The sequence below is a fragment of the Lagenorhynchus albirostris genome, chromosome 18 (assembly GCF_949774975.1).
Source record: "Lagenorhynchus albirostris chromosome 18, mLagAlb1.1, whole genome shotgun sequence".
NCBI lineage: Eukaryota > Metazoa > Chordata > Mammalia > Artiodactyla > Delphinidae > Lagenorhynchus > Lagenorhynchus albirostris.
The window spans coordinates 10,146,962-10,158,888 of record NC_083112.1 but is presented as its reverse complement, the minus strand read 5'-3'; positions in this window follow the sequence as shown (position 1 = coordinate 10,158,888).

Genomic DNA, 11,927 nt, shown 5'->3' with positions numbered 1-11,927 from the left:
CAGTCATTGTAAGCAGTACCAGGCAGGACGAAATGCACCCAACCGTGCTGCTCTGGAGTCTAAAGGGCTTCTTTCAATGTTTTGTTTTCTGTTGCCACAACTTTACCTGTTCTATTATAAAATTGTTACATCATAAAATATAAGCCCTAAATGATCCAATTATGCTTTTCTCTTCAGGTTCATGACTTATAAGGGAGAAACGTAGGGGTGGTCATGCAATGGGGCTCTGGAAAAATTGATGCAAATAAATTATTCTCTTCAGCTTTTCACCATAATTTTTCAAACAAAATCTTGGGAAGCTGCATAATATTAAAAGGAAGAATGAAATAATCTACCAACATCTTCCAACACTGGAAGAGAGTTACCAATACACTTGTTTGTATATGAAAGTATAACAATAAAGGACAATTTTATAGAAAGAAAGAAAAGGAAGGAAGGAAGGGAGGGAGGGAGGGGAGACAGATACATAGATAAACAGACACATAGAAACAGAGATATATGATAAATCTGCATAGCTCTGCACAATTGATACATACACATAAAGAGAGGAAGAAAGAGGGAGCACAAGATCATATGATATTAGTAACCAACACGAGTACAGAACTTCACAATTTATTACCATGTTACGAATTTTCTGATTTGATTGTCAAGACACGCAAGTTGATTGTCAAGTTAGGGCAGGAGTTACTGTCCCATTTCACAAGCAAGGACACAGACTCAGTAGCCATTTAGTGTTTTGCCCAAGGTCACACATTTAAGAGTGGAAGAGACTCCTGGGATGCCAGTTCATTCTCTATGACTCCACACTTTCTTTTATATGTTCTTGATGCAGAAGCTCTTCTAAGAAACAAAATCCCTTAACTTTATATAATCATTGATTTAAGGTATGGGCATCTGAAATAGTTTTTGGTATGATATAATATATTTTATTTGTAAGTTAGAAAATTTTCTGTGGAGTATCTAATATGCTGGTTCAGTAGAGTTTAAGGAAATGTATTAGTTTTGGCTTCAGCAGTCCTGAGACGGTGCACAAAATTCATAGACATTTTATGAAATGATCATCACTCAGAGCTCTTCTATGTTTTTGAAATGACAAAAATTTGTATTTGCGAATTGTGATCTAATTCCTTTGTTACATTTATGAGATGCTTCCTAAAAATTATGGTTTCTACTGATTTCACATAAATATAGATAATCCCTATTATCACCCCCAAATTTGTCTACTAAAAAGTATCTTTTACTTGAGAAATAAAGAAAATGAAAGGTCATTTTTTTTTCTCATTCCTTTATAGGGTTTCTATTAAATTTTAAGACAGAATCAGTCAATTAGATTGGGAACCAAGCAAAGGAGAATTAAGGATGTCAAACCAATCTCTTAGTACCGTATTTTATATTCTTCTAAATGAATTGTTTTTAGAATATTCCTGAGGTCCTTCTATCATCCCAGGTTTTCAGGGAGTCATGCAACAGATATCCTTTAAATGTAAAGGGGAATCAGTATGAGTCTTCAGTTGGTAAACTCTGTTCAACACTATATATATTACCTCACACTCATAATTCTTAAAGTATGTTTTTAATTTTACCCTTCTTTAAAATTTATCCCCAAACGTCATGTCGAAATCCCATCCAGTTTTCAAGTAAAAGATGAAGAGAGGAGCATGAATAGAAGAAAAAATAAAGAGGATCATGAAATATCAGGGAACTGGGCAAGCCAGAAATGTCTGCAAATAGAACGGTTGTACTGTGAGTGTTTGGAGGTGTCACTGCATCTTGGATCCTGCGGATTCCACCTTACTTCAGGAACTACGTCATCATGTAAGTTACAACTTCATAGTGCTAAAAGGGCAATCATTCTGGTTTCTCAGGATACAAGCAAAGAAAATAAGATGTTCCTTTCCCAACAGTTTCCTGAGGACTATGTTACGACATGTCTAAAATCATCTAGGATTTTCTAGTCACTACTGAAAAGAGGGTTTTAGCTTATCTCATTGTCTGGGAACAATGGTTTCAGTCACATTATTGCCACTGAATCACTATTGATATTCTTCAAGGAGAAATGACTGGGTTTTCCTTTTATTCATCAAGTCTACTTTGAAAAGAAAGGCCACACTCCTAAGAGCAATTTATTCTTTTATTTTTCTCAAAATCTGACCTCAGGATCTACATAGTTAGTTAGGGATCCTGATAATTCAGAACTAGGAAATGTTCACAGACCATCCCTCCAGTTCAAAAGAGAACATTTGGGCTTCCCTGGTGGCGCAGTGGTTGAGAGTCCGCCTGCCGATGCAGGGGACACGGGTTCGTGCCCCGGTCTGGGAAGATCCCACATGCTGCGGAGCGGCTGGGCCCGTGAGCCATGGCCACTGAGCCTACACGTCCGGAGCCTGTGCTCCGCAACGGGAGAGGCCACAACAGTGAGAGGCCCGCGTACCGCAAAAAAAAAAAAAAAAAGAGAGAACATTAACCATTCTAAAGGGGATACCTTCCAAACAATCATATAGGAAGTGTAAACCTTGAGTTTAAATTGTGAATAAATTTCTCCAAATGAATTATATCTCTAATTTCTTCCAAATTTTTTCTTATTTTCAATTTGAAATAAAGATGTCAAAACAACTATATGCATGTTTATTCTACATAGTTGAAGCTAGGTTTAATTAACCTTTTTTATTACAGGAGCCAATTGGTGGCTTTAAATACTTGAATGTCTCCCATAGATAAGAGGAATAAGGGTTTTTATACGTAACATCTGAGAACAGGACCAAGGGCTGGGAACTTACAAAGATATCCTGATAGAAATCCCATTCTACTAGAAAAAAAGAATTGTTTAAGAATTTGAAGAGGAATATGCCTTGGGAAACAGTGAAATCCCATCCCTAGTGATTTTCAAGGAGAGCTTAATCAAGGATGCTCTGCAGGTTGTTCCTGCATTTTTGTAGAAGGTTGGAGAAAAGAACCATAATCTCCCTTTCAACCATAACCATGACACTCGTTTCTCGAATACCTGGTTGCTAAGAAGGGTGATTTGAATACATAACCGGGGAAGGGAGTGGAACATCTACTTAACATCAACACCGTGTGTAGACAATGTGCTCTTTTCCTTATTTAATAAGACCTGCATTCCCATGAGACAAGTACTGCACCATTTGTTGATGAACTCCTAGGGTTCAGGCCTAAGACCTGGCAGAATAAAGTGAACTCTAATCCTTCAGATTCCAAAATTCATGTTTCTTCCACAAGTAATACGGCTTCTTTATCCTTTCTCTGTAATTACTTCTATAATCAATTGTCTTCGAGACCAATTTTAGCCTCGAAGTTTTAGTTAGTTGACTACGAATGACATTTTTCTAAGAAACATATAAAAAATTCCCTGGATTTAAAAAAAGCATTATTTACAGTATACCCAGTGATACTCATACAAGAATCAGAGAGCAATTTATTACCAAAAAATATGCTACCAAAAAATAGCTTGATAGATTTCAGAAAAGGGTGCCTTCAGCAGAAGTCTTCAAGAACATTGGTAGCCCTAGGATCGGAACGGCATGGATGAGAGGTATGCTGAAGAGTAAGCACAGGAGTATGAGGTCAAGGTAAGAAGAAACTTGTGGGTGGGGACCTTGGATGAGCTTGTGGTGAATATTAAATTACTGGAGGAATTGGATGGATAAGACAGGGCCAACTTATGGTGACCTTTGGCCTAAAAGGAAACGAACTCCAACTCAAACTTGCTTAGGCAAAAAAGAGAATATACTGGCTCTGTTAGTCAGGAAGTTCAGATTTTCTGGCAAGGCTAAATCCTGGACTACGAAAGATACTGTCAGAGGTCTCTTCTCTGAGCTCAGCTTGCCTTGTAATGGACTCATTCTTTCCAAACTCTAGAATACTTCTTCCATGTTGCCAGGGAACATGGCCAGGGGCAAGCCCAAAATATCTGGCTCCAAGCTTAGCAATTTCAGTGAAAAGAGCATTTCTTTATACCAGCGATTTTTAAAGTGTGGTTTACAGATTCCCAGGGAGCCCCTCCATGGTATTTTCAGGGATCTACAAGGTCAAAATTACTTTCATAATAATACTAAGGCATTATTTTCCTGTTTTACTGTGCTGGTATTTGCACTAATGATGCAAAGCAATGTTGGCTAAAACTGCTGGTGCCTTAGCACTAACAAGTCATTTATTTACTACCACATGGTTGCAGTTAGAAAAAAAATTTTAAAGCCACTTTTACTTAAGAATGCCATTGATGAAACAGTAAAAGTTATTACTTTTATTAAATCTCAACTCTTGAGTATATGAGCTTCTAATATTCTGTGTAACAAGATAGGAAGAGTAGGTAAAACACTTTTGCTTCACACCGAAGTATAGTCAGTGGTAAGGAAAAGCACCCTGGCAAATATTTGAGTTGTGAGCTGAACTAGTCACATTTACATGGAATACCATTTTAACTTGACAACTGATAGATAAACTGTGGTTATTTGGATTTGGGTATTTAGTATACATATTCTGGACAGTGTTTACAGCAAATGGTAAAATTTGAGCTTTCTCATTTTGAATTCTATTTATTTATTTATTTTTGGCCATGCTGCACAGCTTGTGGGATCTTAGTTCCCAACCAGGTACTGAACCTGGGCCCTCAGTGGTGAAAGTACAGAGTCCTAACCCCTGGACCACCAGGGAATTCCTTCATTTTGAATTTTAGAACACGTGTGTGTACCATTGTGAGCGTGACAGCGTCCGAATACATAAAGCCTTTCCTGAGGAGGTCACTGGTGATGTTGGCTGGAATGTGGATTTTGGGCATCTTATAATGAAATGTGACAATATTTGCATATCTCAGTGAACTCATATTTTCCAAATGATCAACACATGATATTACAAAGTCATACATGGGTAAAAGATCCATTCAAAGGGCATAACAGATCAGTGCATTTTAGTGTAGCTGAGTACAAAAAGGTCATCTATATGGTTTAACTAACCTTTAAGAAACTACCACTTGTCAAGTTTTAGTATAGTATCAAAGAAAAATATTCATAATATTTATAAGGGCTATTATAATAATCATCCCTTTTCCAACTACCTATCTGAGGCCATACTTTCTTCATATAACAACATATACATTTAATTGTAATGACATACTATACAGATTGAATGCAGAAGCAAGTTTGCCTATTAAGCCAAATATTAAAGAGATTTATAAAAATGTAAAGCAATATTATTCTCAAATTTTTTGTTTTAGAAAATATTTATGCATTTTAAAATATATTATTTATGTGCCTTGACAATGGCTGGGGTAGTCTGGATCATGGGAACACCTCTTTTGTAGCATATGGGAGGAGAAGGCAGTGCTGTGATAACAGCCTCCCTTTTAAATGCAGAGTGTCATTGAGAGAATAAGGAGATAGTGAAGCTGAACAGGCAAGCACAGCATGTGGACCCTACAGACAATGATATTTATACTGTTCATTTCTGAAATATTCCCCGTGAAGTATCATGCAGATTATTTCAGTGGAGAGAACCAGAGTCAGAGGCACTTCCTACTACTAAATATCTGGACTTAAATTATGATAATAACATTAGAAAGAAAAATATATATCAAAAAATGAAAGAATAATAATACTGTCTGTCAGATGGGTATGGGATACAGGAAAAGAGGCAAAGATGACTCCAAGATTCCTAGCCTTAGAAAGGGATACAAATGTGTATTTATAGATGGTAGGAAGAAGATGTGTTTAAGGCTGGAAGCCAAAAACATACCATTTCATCAGGAGACTCTGCCCTTTTTAAATGCATGTCAGATTCAGCTGAGCATGACCATGAGTCGAAATCACATGGGTATTTTAAAGTACCATAGATGCCTAAAGGGATATAGTCTTAACATTCTTCAGTCTCTGCTTCCAAGAGATCAGATGGGGGTCTGTGGATCTATCTTTTCAATATCTCTTGAGAAAGAAAACATTATAATGATTCAGCTTTATGGTGAAAAGTTAGTACGCAGTTTCACTATCAAGGCAAAGTGAACGACGGCAGACATTTTCAGTTGACTGGAGCTTCCTGAGTCTGTGTATTCAAGCCAAGGACCCCATTTTCTGCTCCCAGCAGTTACTTCTACCCTATCAGGTGGTTTTTCCCCCTCCAATTCTCTTTCTTAGTTTGTAAACTGTATCTAAGAATTTCCTTATAGGGACATTTTGAAGTCTCATTAGTTAACATTTATGAAGTGCTAAGTATTATATGAATACGGAAAGTGGTAAGGATGATTACTCTATGGCTCTATTTTTATACCATATCTTTCTTGCCAATTGCCTCTATCACATTGTAGGATTAGAAGAGAACAGTTAAAATGAAAATTGGAGTATAGAAGAGAAGACTAGGAGGCAAAGGGCATGGAGGTGAGAAGTACTTTCAGATGGCATTTGAAAGCAGAATGTTAATCAACAAGACAGAGAAATACTAGGAATTTAATCATGGCAGCAACCAACAAAGCTAACTGTGTGAGTTAAGCTAGTATATGAGGAGAAAAGATGCCTCAGAAATGTAAGGTGACAGGACGGAAGAATAACAAGACCAAAATATATATGTTACGCCCAGGGAATCTTATACCTTACTGACAGTGCCTTGATCTTTCTGAGGTGCTGAGTTAAGTGCTGTGGTAGTATCTGAGTTGTTTTGTAGCAGTCATGGACTTTTGGTGTGGTGACATCTGTCCCCACTGTTTCCAGAGGATCCAGGGAAATATCATCTCATCTTCTGGCAACAAGAAGGGGTGGGTGGGAATTGAAGGGCGTGTGTGTGTGTGTGTGTGTGTGTGTGTGTGTGTGTGTGTGTGTGTGTGTGTGTGTGTGTGTAAGCTAGGCAACAGAAAACATCAGGCAATGCAATTCCATTCTCAAGTGCTATTGTTAGGTACATAAATGAAGATTCCTGCACCCTGAACTTGAACAAACTCTGTGTTTAAATTGGCTGATATGGGCATTTTGCACAGGTCAGTTTGAGTGAGTTATTTCCCAGGATTCTTGCACATAAAGATTTTCATCTCATCTCTAAAATAAGCAAAATATAGGGCTGTGATGATAAATGAACCATACACAATCAACAGTTTCTAGGGCTTAAACATAGTGTGACTAAACATTTTCACACAACCTCCCATTATTTCCTTCACCTAAAATTAGATGCCATTGTAGCATTATCAACAGCATGTCCACCATCATCACTCATTGATCAAAGATTTAAATTTTACACATGTAATCAACAGCCTTATGAAGATTTAAATTTTACACATGTAATCAACAGCCTTATGAAGGAATTGCTACTTAAATTGTATACCTGCCCCCTCTGTTCCAATATTATAAATTTAGGGGTTTCCAAAAGATGTGTTATTGATTAAATTTAGCACTTCTAGTTCCATAAGAAAAAGAATGTCACTTGTCACAGAAAGTAGAGGAGTAGTTTATTATATAAAGAAAGCTTGTAACAACCAAGTGAACAGAGAACACAAACATGTAAAACGTATGCTTTAGAATGCCTACAACCAATTCATACCAGTTCTTTCTCAGTCTGTAGTGCATGAGAATGGATGGTCTTCAGACAGCAAGCAGCAAAGCACTTAGGCTCTAGAGCCAAACACCTTGGATTCAAATCCTGCCTCCACCACTGACTAAGCATGGACAGTTTAACTAACTTCTTTAGGCTTTGTGGAAGACATACCCTAGAGTGATCCTCAATGAGTCTCACCCTTGTATAATCCCCTCCCCTTGAGTGCTTGCTCTTAACCGGTAGAATGTGTGGATTTGCTTCTAACCAATAGAATACGGCAACAGTCAAGATATGTCATAAATGTAATTAAAGTTCCTAGTCAGTTCACTCTAGGTTAATCAAATACAGCCTTGTAAAACCCTGAGACTATGACCCAACTAAGCCAGGTCCAGATTCCTGACTATGTAAATGTGAGACAGTAAATGTATATGATGTTTTAAGCCAATCAGAATGTGGAAATTTGTTATGCAGCAATAGAAAACTAATACAGGCTTCAATGTCTTCATATGTAAAATAGGAATAAAAGTACTATATACGCCACAGTATTGTTATGAAGTTAAAGGAAATTAAATATATCAAATGCTTAACATAGTCCCAGAAATATAGATAGCTATACAATAGATATATTAGCTCTTATATCCACTTCAAAAAGGAGATCAGAAGAAAAAATTTGTTATGGCACCTGTTTTCAGGTGAACTTGATAATTCATGTAACAATTAGGCCCATCGATAGTATTATATTTAGAGACCCCAGTGTGAGATGCCTCAGAAACTTGCAGAATTAAGGCAGTGCTTATCCTTGTCTTTCAATGAAAAATGAAAGTTTAATTAAATTGTAAGATGTCAGTACTAAACATAAATAGTTTGCACAGTATTTTTTCTTAAAGATTTTTGCTAAAATCAATGAAATCATCATAGTATTGAGATTGATAATCAAAATCATGAAATCCTCCACTGGTTATTGGTGGAGGAAGCTCTGAGGATATGGCTCATTCCACTCATCAAGGCAAGGGTGGGTAGCACAGAAACAGCTCTGCCTTACTTTACCTTAGTAGTCAAGGCTTCAAATAATTGGACCAGGTAAACTTCTAGAGGTGGTCAGCAAATTTCCCAAAATTTTCTACAGGGTGTTTGGAACCACTGTCATTCCAATTTAGTCTAGTCACTACACCAATTGATTACAAGTACACAGTTCATGTGAAGAAGAAAATTGGAAATGTTAATTAAGCTACCATTCAGAAAAATGGGGGGGAGGGTCCTTGAAACAGGAACATGTACCCTAAAAACAAGAATAAGAGTGCTTCTAAATTCTGCTCCTAAATTTGTTACTAAATTCCAAATTCTGCTCCCATATCATTTATAACCTCATTATAGAAAAAATTGTATAACCTAATGAGATATCACAAGTTGGTAAAAATGGTTGAAATAATTACGAAGATTATTTCAAATATGGAATCATGTCCACAATCATTAAATGTTGAAACTCTTCCTAAGTGCAAGATATATATTAAAAAATAGCTAATTATTATATGAAGAATTATTAGCAAGATCCAAAATTTTTTCTTCAACATTCATAACGTTGAAGAAAAAAGAAACAAATGTTTCAGTTAATTGAATACTTGACTAAATTCCATTAAACATAATAGGAAATGTTTAGATGCTTCTTTGGAGGTTTTCCACTAAATATTAAAATTTAAAACGTGCACACCATCGAGAGGTATTTATCCTTCCTGAAAGAGTAATAATAGTCAAAATAATACACAGAAGATATTAATTTATCAAATCAAAATGCACATATTTTTGAGCAAATATTATTAGAGGACACACAGAAAACTTGCTGAATAAACATATATTAGAACTAATTACAAATTGTGAAACGTTTTCCACTCAATGGTTAAATAAATATACAGGTTTTAGATATATCTCAGTTTATAGTATTCACTAGACTCTTCCAAAAATAAAATAAATGAACAGCCACTATGGAAAACAGTATGTAGTTTCCTTAAAAAACTAAAAATAGAACTACCATATCATTCTGTGATCCCAGTCCTGGGTTTATATCTGAAGAAAACGAAAATACTAATTCAAAAAGATACATGCACCCCAATGTTCACAGCAGCACTATCTACAATAGCCAAGATATGGAAGCAACCTAAGTGTCCATGAACATATTAATGGATAAAGAAGATGATATGTGTGTGTGTGTGTGTGTGTGTGTGTGTGTGTGTGTATGTATTACTCAGGCATAAAAAAGAATGAAATTCTGCCACTTGCAATAATGTGGATCTAGAAGGTATTAAGCTTAGTGAAATAAGCCAGACAGAGAAAGACAAACACTATGTAATCACTTCTATATGAAATCTAAAAAATAAAACAAACGAATGAATAAAACAAAAGAGAAACAGATTCTCAGATATAGAGAACAAACTAATGGTTACCAGTGGGGAGAGGGAAGGGGGGAGGGGCAAGATAGGGGTATGGGATTAAGAGATACAAACTACTATGTATAAAATAAATAAGCAATAGGATATATTGTACAGCACAGGAAAATATAGCTATTATTTTGTAATAACTTTAAATGAAGTATAATCTATAAAAATATAAAATCACTGTAGTACAACTGAAACTAATATAATACTGTATATCAACTATACTTCAATAAAAGAAAGAAAACAAAAAAAAATGGAGGATTCTGGATTTTGTGATCCTCTTAAGGAAAGATGTACAAGATAAAATATATTCTTAGTAAATAATTTTTGACAAACAAAAGTTTATGGAAATTCCATGTAATAATACCTACTAATGTATAGAAGCTTAGTTAGATTTTAAATATAGGCATACCTTGGAGATACTGTGGGATCAGTTTCAGACAACTGCAATAAAGTGAATATTGCAATAAAGCAAGTGACACAGTTTTTTGGTTTCCAGGTGCTTATGAAAGTTATGTTTACACTATACTGTAGTCTACTAAGTGTGCAATATCATTATGTACATAAAAAACATACACACCTTAATTTAAAAATACTTTGTTGCTAAAAAGTGCTAACCATCATCTGAGCCTTCAGGGAGTCATAGTAGTAACATCAAAGAGCACTGATCACAGATTGCTATAACAAATATAATAATGAAAAGTTTGAAATGTGAGATTTACCAAAATGAAGTGAGCAAATGCTATTGGAAATACGGTGCCAACAGACTTGCTCCTTGAAGGATTGCCACAAACCTTCAATTCATAAAAAATGCAATATCTGTGAAGCGTAATAAAAGTGCAATAAAACGAGGTATGTCTGTACGTTATAAAATAAGTTACATAAACAGTATCACACATTAAATTTATTTGCTACATCCTTCATATAATAATAATGCCAGCAAACAAACTGAAGTTAAAAAAGCACAAAATGCTACCAGATACCATCAATATGATTAACATCATAAAAAGACTTTAGAACATAACTTCTGGCTATGCAAACACTAACTTGCAGCAGATCAACACTCCTTCAAATACAACTAGGAAGACTGTATACAATTTTTAAAGTCCAGTCGGAAGCATCAGACCAAGAAGCCAGAACCTGAAGATCAAAAATTCCAGAGAGAAGGGAAGGGTAGAGAAGTAAATCCAAAAATGTGTTCTGCTTTTCCCTTTGAAGTATTTGCTGATTTATGAGCAGTGCGAGACTACAGGCTAAGAAGCCCAGAATAATGTGTCAGCTAAAAGACTGAGAAGCTTAGCAGAGTGATAAGCAATCTCATTGTGTTCTGGAGACAAAAATTGACTTTCAGGGCTCGTCAAGGAGATGAATACCCTGACTTTCAGATGCAACCTCTGAAGGGCAACATCCTGAGAGTAAACTGAACATACTCAAGCCCTTTAAAAATACTGCAGCCCAGACTGGAAGCAGCTCATTCTATCCCTGAATGAATTAAAGAGATCTACCTCTACTCTTAGTACCTATCATAATCTAAAATTAATTCCCTCTATGAAGATATTACTATGATCATACACAATGCCTAGCATTCAATTAAAAATTACTGGGTATACCAAGAAACATTATCAAGACAAAAAAATGGAATATAGAAATAGACCAGCAGGTGATCTAGACATGAGAATTATCAGACACAGCCTTTAAAATAGCTGTGATTAATATGTCCAAAAAATGATGATAAGAGAATTTTGGGAGAAAAGTGGAATATATTTTTAAAATTCAAACAGAAATCCTAAATATAACTGACAAATACAACTGAAATCAAAAATTCAAGAGATGAGTTCATCAGTAGATTGGGCTCAGTTGAAAAGATGATTTTACTGAACATAAAGATACAAAATATGCAGATAAAGCATGAAAAAGTTATAGAAAATTCAGAAAACAATATAAGAAATATATAGGAGAGATTAAAAATTT